Source organism: Poecilia formosa, unplaced genomic scaffold, assembly GCF_000485575.1.
Source record: "Poecilia formosa unplaced genomic scaffold, Poecilia_formosa-5.1.2 Scaffold529, whole genome shotgun sequence".
NCBI classification, from domain to species: Eukaryota; Metazoa; Chordata; class Actinopteri; order Cyprinodontiformes; family Poeciliidae; genus Poecilia; species Poecilia formosa.
Window position 1 is genome coordinate 107,755 of NW_006800468.1, and position 10,370 is coordinate 118,124.

A 10,370-nucleotide genomic window follows, 5' to 3' on the forward strand; every position below is an offset into this window, starting at 1 on the left:
GTCATATTTCTCGTGCATGCTAACATACATACATACATATATGTTATGTATGCACGTTTTTCTATATGTATGCATTTTATGCATCAACAAATGTACTTAATCAAATGTCTGTTTAAAACAGCTGACACTTAAGATTTCAAATGTGTGAAGCCAGATAATTTGTTCAAATTGCTTCCCAGATGTTGAAAATTGATTTTAAATCTTTTCTTAATTTTTGTCTATTGTATTTTGGGATGCAGGACAGTGTTTTTAAGTTCCAAAAACTGTGAATAAACATTGTACAAACATTGTACAATCACTGAGATCAGTTCTTATGCATACTGCACTTACTTAATACTTTTAACTGAGTAAAAGTATTGTTGAAATTGCAGATACCTTTCTTAAAAACTGAGATTATTCATAATATATTTTGTAAAAGTGAAATTCGTTTAATATAAAAATCAACAAGTCCACTTTTATTGGTTCTATTTAATCTTGCAATGAGTTTACTTGTGTGGCCCCCTGCAGATCAGATTAAGCTGTATGCGGCCCCTAAACCAAAATGAGTTTGACACCCCTGCTGTAGAGAATAAAGGTGGCATCCAGTTCCAGCGCATTTCCTTCTGATTTCTTGTCACAGCGGTCATCAACAGAAACCTGGCAATGGCTGGCCACATTTGAACCTTTTCTGCCACCTCCACGTATGTCGGGGCACATAGCTGGACACTCCAACATGCACACTCTACAGCACCAATATACACACAAATTCAAAACCCCCATGTACACAAGTAATTTGGCATTCAGTGGTCCAGACAAGCTAATCTCTCCAACTGCAGATTGGGGTGAGCCGAGCCAAGCACTGAGTAATCCGAGCATAACGTCACCTCTGTAGAACTGTGGAAGCCAGAGATTTAGTAAAAAAGAATTTTTAAAAATAAAAACTCCTTAAGCTAAATGCATCATAAGATTTATTTAAAAGTTTTTGTTAAGATCTGAAATACTACCGGCTCTCTTAATAAAAGCCTTCAAGCTCAATGGCACCATAATTTTGACAATTCTTTCAGTAAAATTAACTTTACTCATCCTTTAGCTTTTGAAAATGAGTCTATGAAAGACCTCAGGGAAGCGTTTACTGCAGCATAATTAGCTCCACAAGCCAACTCGCCAGTTACAGTGCAGCACAGACACGTCCTAAACAAACAGAACAGCCTCAAAACTTAAATTTTAATCAAGCTCTCTTCATTATGCAACGACTTCTCCCCCCTCTTCTAATTCAGAGCGGAGCATCTCTGAGCCAGTCTTCTTAATGAGTGGAGGGAGAGAGAGGAAAGAAAATGCCACAATATGTTAATTGGTTCATAGAAGAGGAGAGCAAACAACTAATTTAAGGAAATCGATGTGAGGGCCTCTGTAACAGCGACTGAGCGCTACAGAGGTCAGGCAGCGCTTCTGGCCAACAGCATAATCTGCTCAGAGTGAGCTTCCTCTTTAGAAGATGAAGCTGCTGAGCTGCAGAGCGATGAAAAGACTTCATGACGAGTCTTCCCAAGCACAATTGGGGCAGCATTTGGTCCCAGATGTGAAATTAAAGACTTCTTAAAGGAACAACATGAACTTAAGCAAAGTCTTAAACTCTGAAGAAGCAAATAGGAAGCAGAGAGGAGGCTTCAGTAATTCAGGTCTCAGGTTCATACCAGAAGGTGAGAGTAGACAAGCTCTGACCAATTTTGCTCTGACCTAGTCAACTCGGTAAAGTTTGCAAATGACACAACAGTGTGTGAATTCATCTTTGCCGAAGATTAAAGGCTCCAACACAAAGGTGTCACTGCACAATACTTTTTTTCTGTCAAAAACACTATTGGATCTTTTCATTGTTTCAAAATTAGAAATCAATCTGATAAAAACACTTCATCTGAAGCCAGATAGTCGACCTGCGGTCACATTCGTATTCACACATACCTTTCAGAAAACGGCGCAGACCACCTTCAGTGTACGTCACCACAACCAAAGGGCTTCCCCTTCCTCCCTGCATCCGCTGCTCTGCAGGCCACCTCCTCCAGAAACTACAACATTTTGTTCCCATTCTGGCGTTATTGACCATTAATCATGTTTTGTTAATCTACCTGTAGGAGTTATTCAGTGAACAATAGTACAAAATGCACAAAATTCCTCACCGCGTGAGTCAAAAGAGTCTCTCGGCCTTCAAAGTTCCAAAACAAACTTTTTTCCAAAACATTTTTCCATGGTTTGTTACTTGAACATGCTTCTGAGTTGTTTCAAAATTTAGTTTCTTTGTAGCAAAAATAGATAAATAAATAAATAACCAAATATCTCTTACAACTTAGATGAAAATGAAAGTTTTTATTGGCTCTAGTGGCCAGGAAAGTTGATAATGAGAGATGGGGAAAGACATGCGGTGAAGGTCACCAGGCCGGGAATTGAACCTGCAACGGCCACATCGAGGACTAAGGCCTCTATACTTTGGTTGTGCTTAACTCCTGCGCCACCACAGCACACCCATGAAAATGAAAGTTAACCCAATCTGATCTTGCAAATTCAAAACGTGGTGAAAAGAATCCATTCAAAACACCTCTGGTCATCAAACCAGACATCTGTGTTCTTAATCTTTTAAATTATGGGAAAGTTAAAAGTTGCCAAAGCAATCCCAACACCTCTAAATGCAAAAACCAGAATCACAGATTCTGCTTTGACCCATGTGCTGCTGTCCTTCATTTGAATCCAATATCCTTATCAAATATTGTCCTCTGAATTTTTGACTTGTTGCTTTTTCTGACTACATTTATTCCATCAGGAGTTGGTTTGTATTTCTGTGAAAAATTTAGTTTCTGCTCAAACACTTAATGCAGTTCTTTGTACAGAAATCATATATCTTTTAGAAGTCAAATACATTTTATATGAAGTAGAACTCAATTTGATGCAATGACAAACTACTTGAACCTAAAATTTGTGGAATTTTATCAACTGAAACAGAAAATATATATCTGCTGTTTGTTTTAAATTTGTATATAAAAAAAAAAAAAACTCAAAATACAATGATATGCTTTTCAGTGGAGTTTTGTATGGACCCAAAGTTGTCTTCTGAGTCTGATTCAATGGACTGAATTGTATGGTAAATACATGAATGATGAAAAATGTCTTTAAATTGACCTGGTTAAATGGATTATATTATTTTCATTTTGACTGTCTTTAGGTTTTCTTTTAACCTTTATGATTATTCACACAGCCAATAGGAATATTAGGTTTTGTGGATTTTTAAAAAATGAAGCCTGTTGGACAAAGTCAAAGATCTCTTGCACACTCGGGTCTCTATGCATCCGTATTAAAATTTCAGAGTGTTTGATTGTTTGATCTTATATCCAAAAAGGATTGTTGGTAATATAGAAAAAAAGCACATGGAAAAGCAATTAACAGGAAGCTGTTATTCTATTAATAAGCCGTTTTCTCTGTGGTCTCATGGCTGCTTGTGATCCATAATTAACGGTGAAATGATCCCATTTTCACCTTCTGCCTGGGTTCCCCACCAGGCCTGCTCCCTGGAGAGCCCAGCACAGGCAGAACAATGAAGCTTACACTGGAGAAACCGATAACACTCTCCTCTGAGCTGACATGGTTGACACTGTTGTTTTTACGCCATGCCACAGCAAAAAATATTTTATTTCTGTCTTGATAAACCCTGGTGACTTGAACAGATGGATTATGGAGAAATGCTGTCTGAAGTGAGAAAGAATTAGCAACACTTCACTGCTAAACTGAATGAGAACCCTCTGAGGCTGTTTTTTTAAAGATCTCAGAATTAATTCTCAGAGTTTTCACCATCACTTCTCGCATTCGCACAACTGGGTAGGAAACCAGCCGAACAGTCACAAATCATCTGAAATATATAATAATTCAGTGATTTGATGCCTGCAGACTTAACATGAAGATTCAAATCAATAAAAAAGCAATTAAGCTATTAAATTGTATTTAGCAATTCAGATGACATTACAGTGGTATAAAAGAAATAATGGAGGAGCATTATTGTGATGACGTGGTGAAGCTGCAGTCAGAAACAGGAAAAGCTTTTTAAAGAGACAGAGGCCCAATTTCAAGGCGTCTAATTACAAAGTCACATTTCTTCTAAGTTATGTTTGATATATGCAGCAATTTTACAACAACTGATCTTGATTGTGATATAAAATGACCATTTGAATGTTGCAACTCACTATGTTTAGGTTCCTTAAAGAGTTGTAGATACGGATGGCAGGGAAGAAAGGATTTCCTGTAGTAGACTGTAGCACAGCGGTATGACGAAACAACAGCCTCATTGTCCATAACTTTCTAGATTTTATGTAAAATCCTTCTTCGCATCATGATCTCCAGAGGTTCCACAGTTGTCCCCAGGACAGAACTGGAAGAGAACTGGAACAGAACCAGCCTTCTTTATCAGGCCTTTTTATGGTTGTATGGTTATACTTTTTATGGTTCTGATGCTGCTGTCCCAACAGATGATGCTCTCAACAACAGACTTATAGAAGATCTTTCTGCAAACCTTGAAGGATCTGAGTTTCCTCCAGAATTACAGTCTGCTATGATCCGTCTTATAGATGTTTCACTGCTGCCTTTCCAATCCAGTCTGTTTTCCAGATGAACACTGAGGTATTTATATTCCTCAACCACCTCCACTTCTACTCTCATGATGGAAATAGGGTTTGATCTAACCCTGTTTCTCCTGAAAGCAACAATCTCCTTTGTTTAGTTCACATTTAGGATGAGATGATTGTTCCCACACCATGACACAAAGTAGTCCACCAGCTCTCTGTACTCTGCCTCTTGTCCATCTCTGATACACCTGACAACTGCAGAGTCATCTGAGTATTTCTGGAGATGACAGAGGTCAGACTTGTGCTTGAAGCCTGAAGTGTAGAGAGTGAAAAGGAATGGAGAAAGTACAGTCCCCTGTGGTGCTCCTGTGTTGCTGACCACCTGATTAGAGACACAGTCCTTCAGGCTTACAAACTGTGGTCTGTTTGTGAGGTAGTCATAGTTCCAGATTATTGTTGAGGCTCCACCTGTGTCTTCTAGAGTTTCTCACAAAGCAGATCAAGCAGTCTCTCCAGGATCTTCATGATGTGGGATTTCAGGGTAACAGATCGTTAGTTGTTGATGGCTGATGGGTGAGTTTTCTTTCATTCACGATGTCTTCTACTACAACAGAGCCTTCTTTTGGGTCAAGCTAGGGTTCAAGAGAATTTATTTATGATCTTTTATCTGTGTTTATTGGATTTTCAGGTCAGAGATTAAGAAAATGCACAAATCTTTGAATTGGTTTTCTGATTTCAGTTGGAAATTCCTACCTGTGTAAAAAAATTCAATGCAGCAGTATTTCACTTGTCTTTACAACAGGTCTTCTGCTCTTAAAGTAAGGAGAGGCTTCAGACCCGACATAAATGAGGTAAAGATCTGTGTTAGACATTCTGTACAACTATTACAGAGTTTCTATGAAGAAATGATTGGTGACTGAAATGAGAGGAGAATAATTTTGAATATTTCATGTTTTTGGCCAAGTTGGGCAACTCTTCAAAATCTGAGCTTCCACTACATTCCTTGAGCTGTCCTCAAATCATGTATTACATTCTGAGTGCTCTCAATTTGCTTCCTCTTTACCGAATGAGAAGAATTAATCATGCAGTTAAAATGTAGCCGATTGTATTTCAAATTTGACTGTAGGTCAGCTTTTAAAGTCTCCACATATTAGCCATTGGAGATGCTTTTGAAACAGATGAATGAGGGTGACTCACAGAGAACACAGAAAGATGAAGAAGTAGGGCTTAGATGTAAACAAACTGACGGTGCAGTAAAAGCAGCACTGCGGCTCTGCTGTGATGTGAGAGCGGCGCTCATAAATAATGTAGCCGAGTGTCGAGCAGCCAGCCAACAAGCAGAACATGGCTCCTGAGTGCAGAAAACAGGCTAAACAAACAGCATGATGGCTGCTCACAGATGGCTAAACACACATCTGAGTCAGGTATCAGTCACTGTTCTGGAAATAACACACCTGTGAGCAGACAAAGTGGACAAGAAGAGGAAAAAATTAATTTGTTGGAGAAGTCAACGTGTTCATAATATAGTAAGAATCTTCTCGGCAACCATCTAGCATAACACCACGTTAAAGCCAGATGTTCGCAGCATTTACTGTCATTCCTTGGTCAGATGTTTATTTATAATGGAAAGTCTCAGCAGAACAAAGTGAACTGCAAACTAGGTGCAAGTAAATTATGTTAAGAGCAGGGCTGGGCAATAAACCAATAACAATATATATCATGACAGACATGATCAATATCAATAGATAATACATTTGATGGAATTTTTAATAATTTCCTTGAACTTTGATCCAGAACTGCATGGCATTCTGGGGGATGTAGGTAGGGGAAAAGCTTTAGCTCCTCCACCTCCCAGGGCTAGCTAAGCAAAGTGGGCAGAATCCACTAACTCGCTCATGTCATGATGTGATATGAGTTTCATGTGGAGGTGGTGAGGAAGACGCTGGTAGGCCCAGGTATTCATGATGAAATGATGTTTAATGATGAAACAGGTACAAACTCAAAGGCAGCACTGAGAGCGGACAGATGATGAAACATGACGAGGACCCGACAAGGAACACAGACAACAGGTGTGACTAAATACATAGGGAGGGGAATCAGGGAACTAGACACAGCTGGGATTAATCAACAGGGAAGACAGAGACTCACAAGGGAAAACAGATCTAGACACAGAAAAACCTCAAAAATAACTACACAAAACACAGATCACAACAGCTCACTCTTTGGTTACCTAGCAACAACCTGTTGTGTACCTGCACAGCAGCAGTTTCAGGTTTCACCACTGTGCCTCAAAACAAACAACGGAGTGGAGGGAAAACTGATGACAAAACAGGAAACATCACGTTATTGGTGGGCATTAATCGTACTATCAACGATCATGATGAATTTCTTATGATAAGAATTTAGATATATTGTTGTCACCATAAATTCCAATTAATGATGTCCGTATTGTCTGGGTTGTTATTCTTTGCCACGGTTTGTTCAATGAGGGCATTGATAAATCTCAATAAATATAAAAATATACTGTGCTGATTAGTGATAAAAATTATATTTCCTTATACGACTGGTGTCCCAAAGAAGCATATTACAATCACAGCTGCTTTAAAAAGACGTATCAAATAGGTCTTAATGTCACTGTTATCGTTATCACAAAATAGCATTATTAAGATTAGACAGATGACAGATCAAGATAAGTTACTAATAAAAAGGCAAAAATAGTGAAAAACAAAGAGTAACAAATAACTCCCAACAGGTGAGGCAAAAAAGGACAAATGGCAGCATCCTAAAAACAAGAAATCTACAGCAAAAACAGAGAAGTCTGGAATGGACAGAGATATTTCTTGTTCTTCTGAACCTTTGTGTCTCATGTTAAGAAACAGTTATTCATATTAGTAGAAATAGAAATTAGTTGACTCCATTTAACCCAGGTTTGACATTCTGGTATACAAGGAAGAGTACACGAGAGTTAATATAAGTATCACATAATACCAGAACTTAAATGCATTTTTGATTTTACAATTTTTTTTGTCATTTCTTTTCCTATAAAGCACTTTTAATTATTTTAAAGTACATGAGTGGGGCAACAAACTTACCTTGCTCTAGTAATAAACATAAAGATTGAGTGTAAAATGACAATTTATTTAATAAACAAAGTTTCAGTTGTCAGTACTCAGGTGAAAATAGTCAGTGCTAAGTATGGGGCAAGTTGGGAAAAAGTCAGTTAATTACAAGCAATTATTCCTTACTGATTAATTAGAAAAACAAAAATAACATCACACATTTAGAAACAAACCATCAATTGTTATTGATAATTAAATATGCTGAAACAACACTGATGATGATTAAATGATTTGGGGGCAAATTTTACTGTGTTCCTTAACTTCTGGGAGTGTGTGTGGGTTTGTCTGCGTACATGTGTGTGTGCGCGCATGCACGTGTGTGTGTGTGTGTGTGTGTGTGCGCGCGTGTGTGTCAGCATGCTTGGGAGGGTCAAGACTAAGTCTGAAGTAATGCAGCAACTGTTGATGCTTTAAGTCAGTGGTTCCCAAACTTTTTCTGGGCCCCCACTATGGCTTACAAATAGCTGTCTGGTTGTCTGGTTGAACGATGTTTGTCAGTGAAGGGGGATGAGGGGGGGAGTCTTAGAGACTCCCTGTTATACTCAGCCCCGGCTCCAGACGAACAAGGGGGGGGGGATAAACGTTTTGGGGGCAAAATGAATCGTAGCTGAACATACACAACACCAGTAGCATACAAGCTACTTGTTAACAAGCTTGAGGTGCTGTATTTATACTAGCTAGCTAGTCATCTTTTAGCTAACTTTACCTGCATCCATTAGCTTTACTCAACAGTCTGTTAGTTTGGGGGAAAAAACTCTGCAAAGTTATTTGCATTTTGCTGCCAATAAACCAGCAAAACGTATAGTTCTGCTGTGCAGAACTACATTTGAGTAGTTCTGCACAGCAGCAGCAGGTCTCTGTCGTTGCCGCACAGGTGTAAACCCAGCGCGAGCGTCGTAGCCATAGACATAATATAAGAATAGACGCTTCATGGACCACTCTCGCCTATTGTCGCTGACGAGATTTAGGGCGGCCATCTTGGAGCGGTAGACCACTCCACTCAGCTTTATGTGTTTAGCAGGTATAATGACGTATCAGCGCATTTAATTGATCATAACACGCTTTTTTGTTACTGGAAACTTTATTCAAACATCTATCAAAGCCACATTTATAAACAACTGTATTTTTTAAGTATGATTTTAATACATAGTTCAGCATATTTAAATATGCTTAGTGGCTATAACAACAGAATAGGAATAGAATATTCTGATATTGATGTATGATGAGAATATTACAAAGCACACAGCCATTCATAATTTAATAAATTATTTAGTAATATAACTATGCAAACACAAATAAATAATGATTAATACTGAATAATATATATTGGATACATGTTTATATGTATGTATGTTTATATGTGTCACACAGTGGAAATTTGTTTTTACTAAATAAAAACAGATAATCTAAGCTAGCGGTTCTTAACGTGGGCGGTACCGCCCCCCAGGGGGCGTTCAGAGGACAGCAGGGGGCGCTGGCGGAAATTTTTAAAAAAAGTGGGGCGCTGGGATGCCTTTGGGGGCGTTTGGTCGAAGGTAAACTTTACACCTTAAATACACAACAATGCCAGTTTACACTTTGAGCAACTTGGTAAAACTGTATTGTGTAACATTAAAACATACTTGGCTGCAACTGTATCGATGGCAGCTCTTCTTCTATTCAGTGTTTGTTAGCTTCTGTTAGCTTCTTGGCCGTTCTCCTGCTACTGGTAGCTAAAATCACCTCGCTGTGTATCCCTCTGAAAAATGAACCCATTTAAATAAAGAAATAAAGAAATCCCTCCATGGGTGATACCACGATAGAGAGCGTTCATTTTATAGCGTTAACACCGGTGCTGTAAGTGGTCCGGTATGAAACGGGTGTGATAGAACAACGGAAACACAGCACTTTTAAATTTCAATAATCAGAATACCGAAATTGTTTCCATTGCTTTAAAAGGTTTATGTCAGTCTGCCTGAATCTGAATCCGACGCTGAACAGTGAAAAATCAACACATGAAGTGAAACATGACGATTAGGCGGAGCAGCAGGTGATGAGTGAAGATTAGTGATGGTCAATAAACGATGAAATAAATCTAGCAACAGGAAAGAAACTAAAGTGGACATGGCAATAAACCAAGAGAGGATAATACTAATCAGAGAAAACTAAATAGAAATGAATGAAGAACAAAATGTAAGAATAAACTAAGAAACTAATGTAAATACAGAGGAATAAACTGGTATGGCAAGACCTTTCGAGCAATAATTAATACAGAGGACTGTATGGCAAGAATAAACAGACACTATTTCCAGATAAAAGGTAAAATAATATTGTTGAAATGTCATGGGTTTGTTGAGACCACATCTAGTACTGAGAATAAATCTTACAGACCATAACAGTAAATAACTTATCACTTATGTTTTTAATTAGATGATATATTTCTTCAATATTATTTTTCATGTCAGTGTTAATGTCATGAGGCTGATGACTCTATGACACTTTCAATTTGACTCATTGGGATTTGATTAAGAACCAGATTTGTTCTTTGTAATTTATGTCCAGTAAAACTATTAATCTATATATCAATAGACAGATCTATATAAAGATATAATTCATCTTTCTGTCTCATATTTGTACGGCATTAAAAGGATCTGGAACTTTTGTTTTTCCACTGAAAGCTCTGGTTTGCACA

General features: G+C 38.1%; 1 protein-coding gene and 2 long non-coding RNA genes across 3 annotated transcripts in view; 1 reads left to right on the top strand and 2 right to left on the bottom strand.

Annotated features, from left to right (window-relative positions):
- LOC107834130 (uncharacterized) overlaps window positions 1-2,679 on the bottom strand; it is an 8,018-nt gene extending 5,339 nt beyond the window's left edge. The window contains exon 1 of the long non-coding RNA XR_001659914.1: window positions 2,668-2,679. This is a non-coding gene — a long non-coding RNA (uncharacterized LOC107834130). The remainder of the gene's footprint in view (window positions 1-2,667) is intronic.
- LOC103129237 (attractin-like protein 1) overlaps window positions 1-10,370 on the bottom strand; it is a 211,949-nt gene that overhangs the window by 68,871 nt on the left and 132,708 nt on the right. The window lies entirely within an intron of this gene.
- The window catches only part of LOC107834128 (uncharacterized), a 10,552-nt gene continuing 9,456 nt past the window's right edge, over window positions 9,275-10,370 (top strand). Inside the window, exon 1 of the long non-coding RNA XR_001659912.1 lies at window positions 9,275-9,297. This is a non-coding gene — a long non-coding RNA (uncharacterized LOC107834128). The remainder of the gene's footprint in view (window positions 9,298-10,370) is intronic.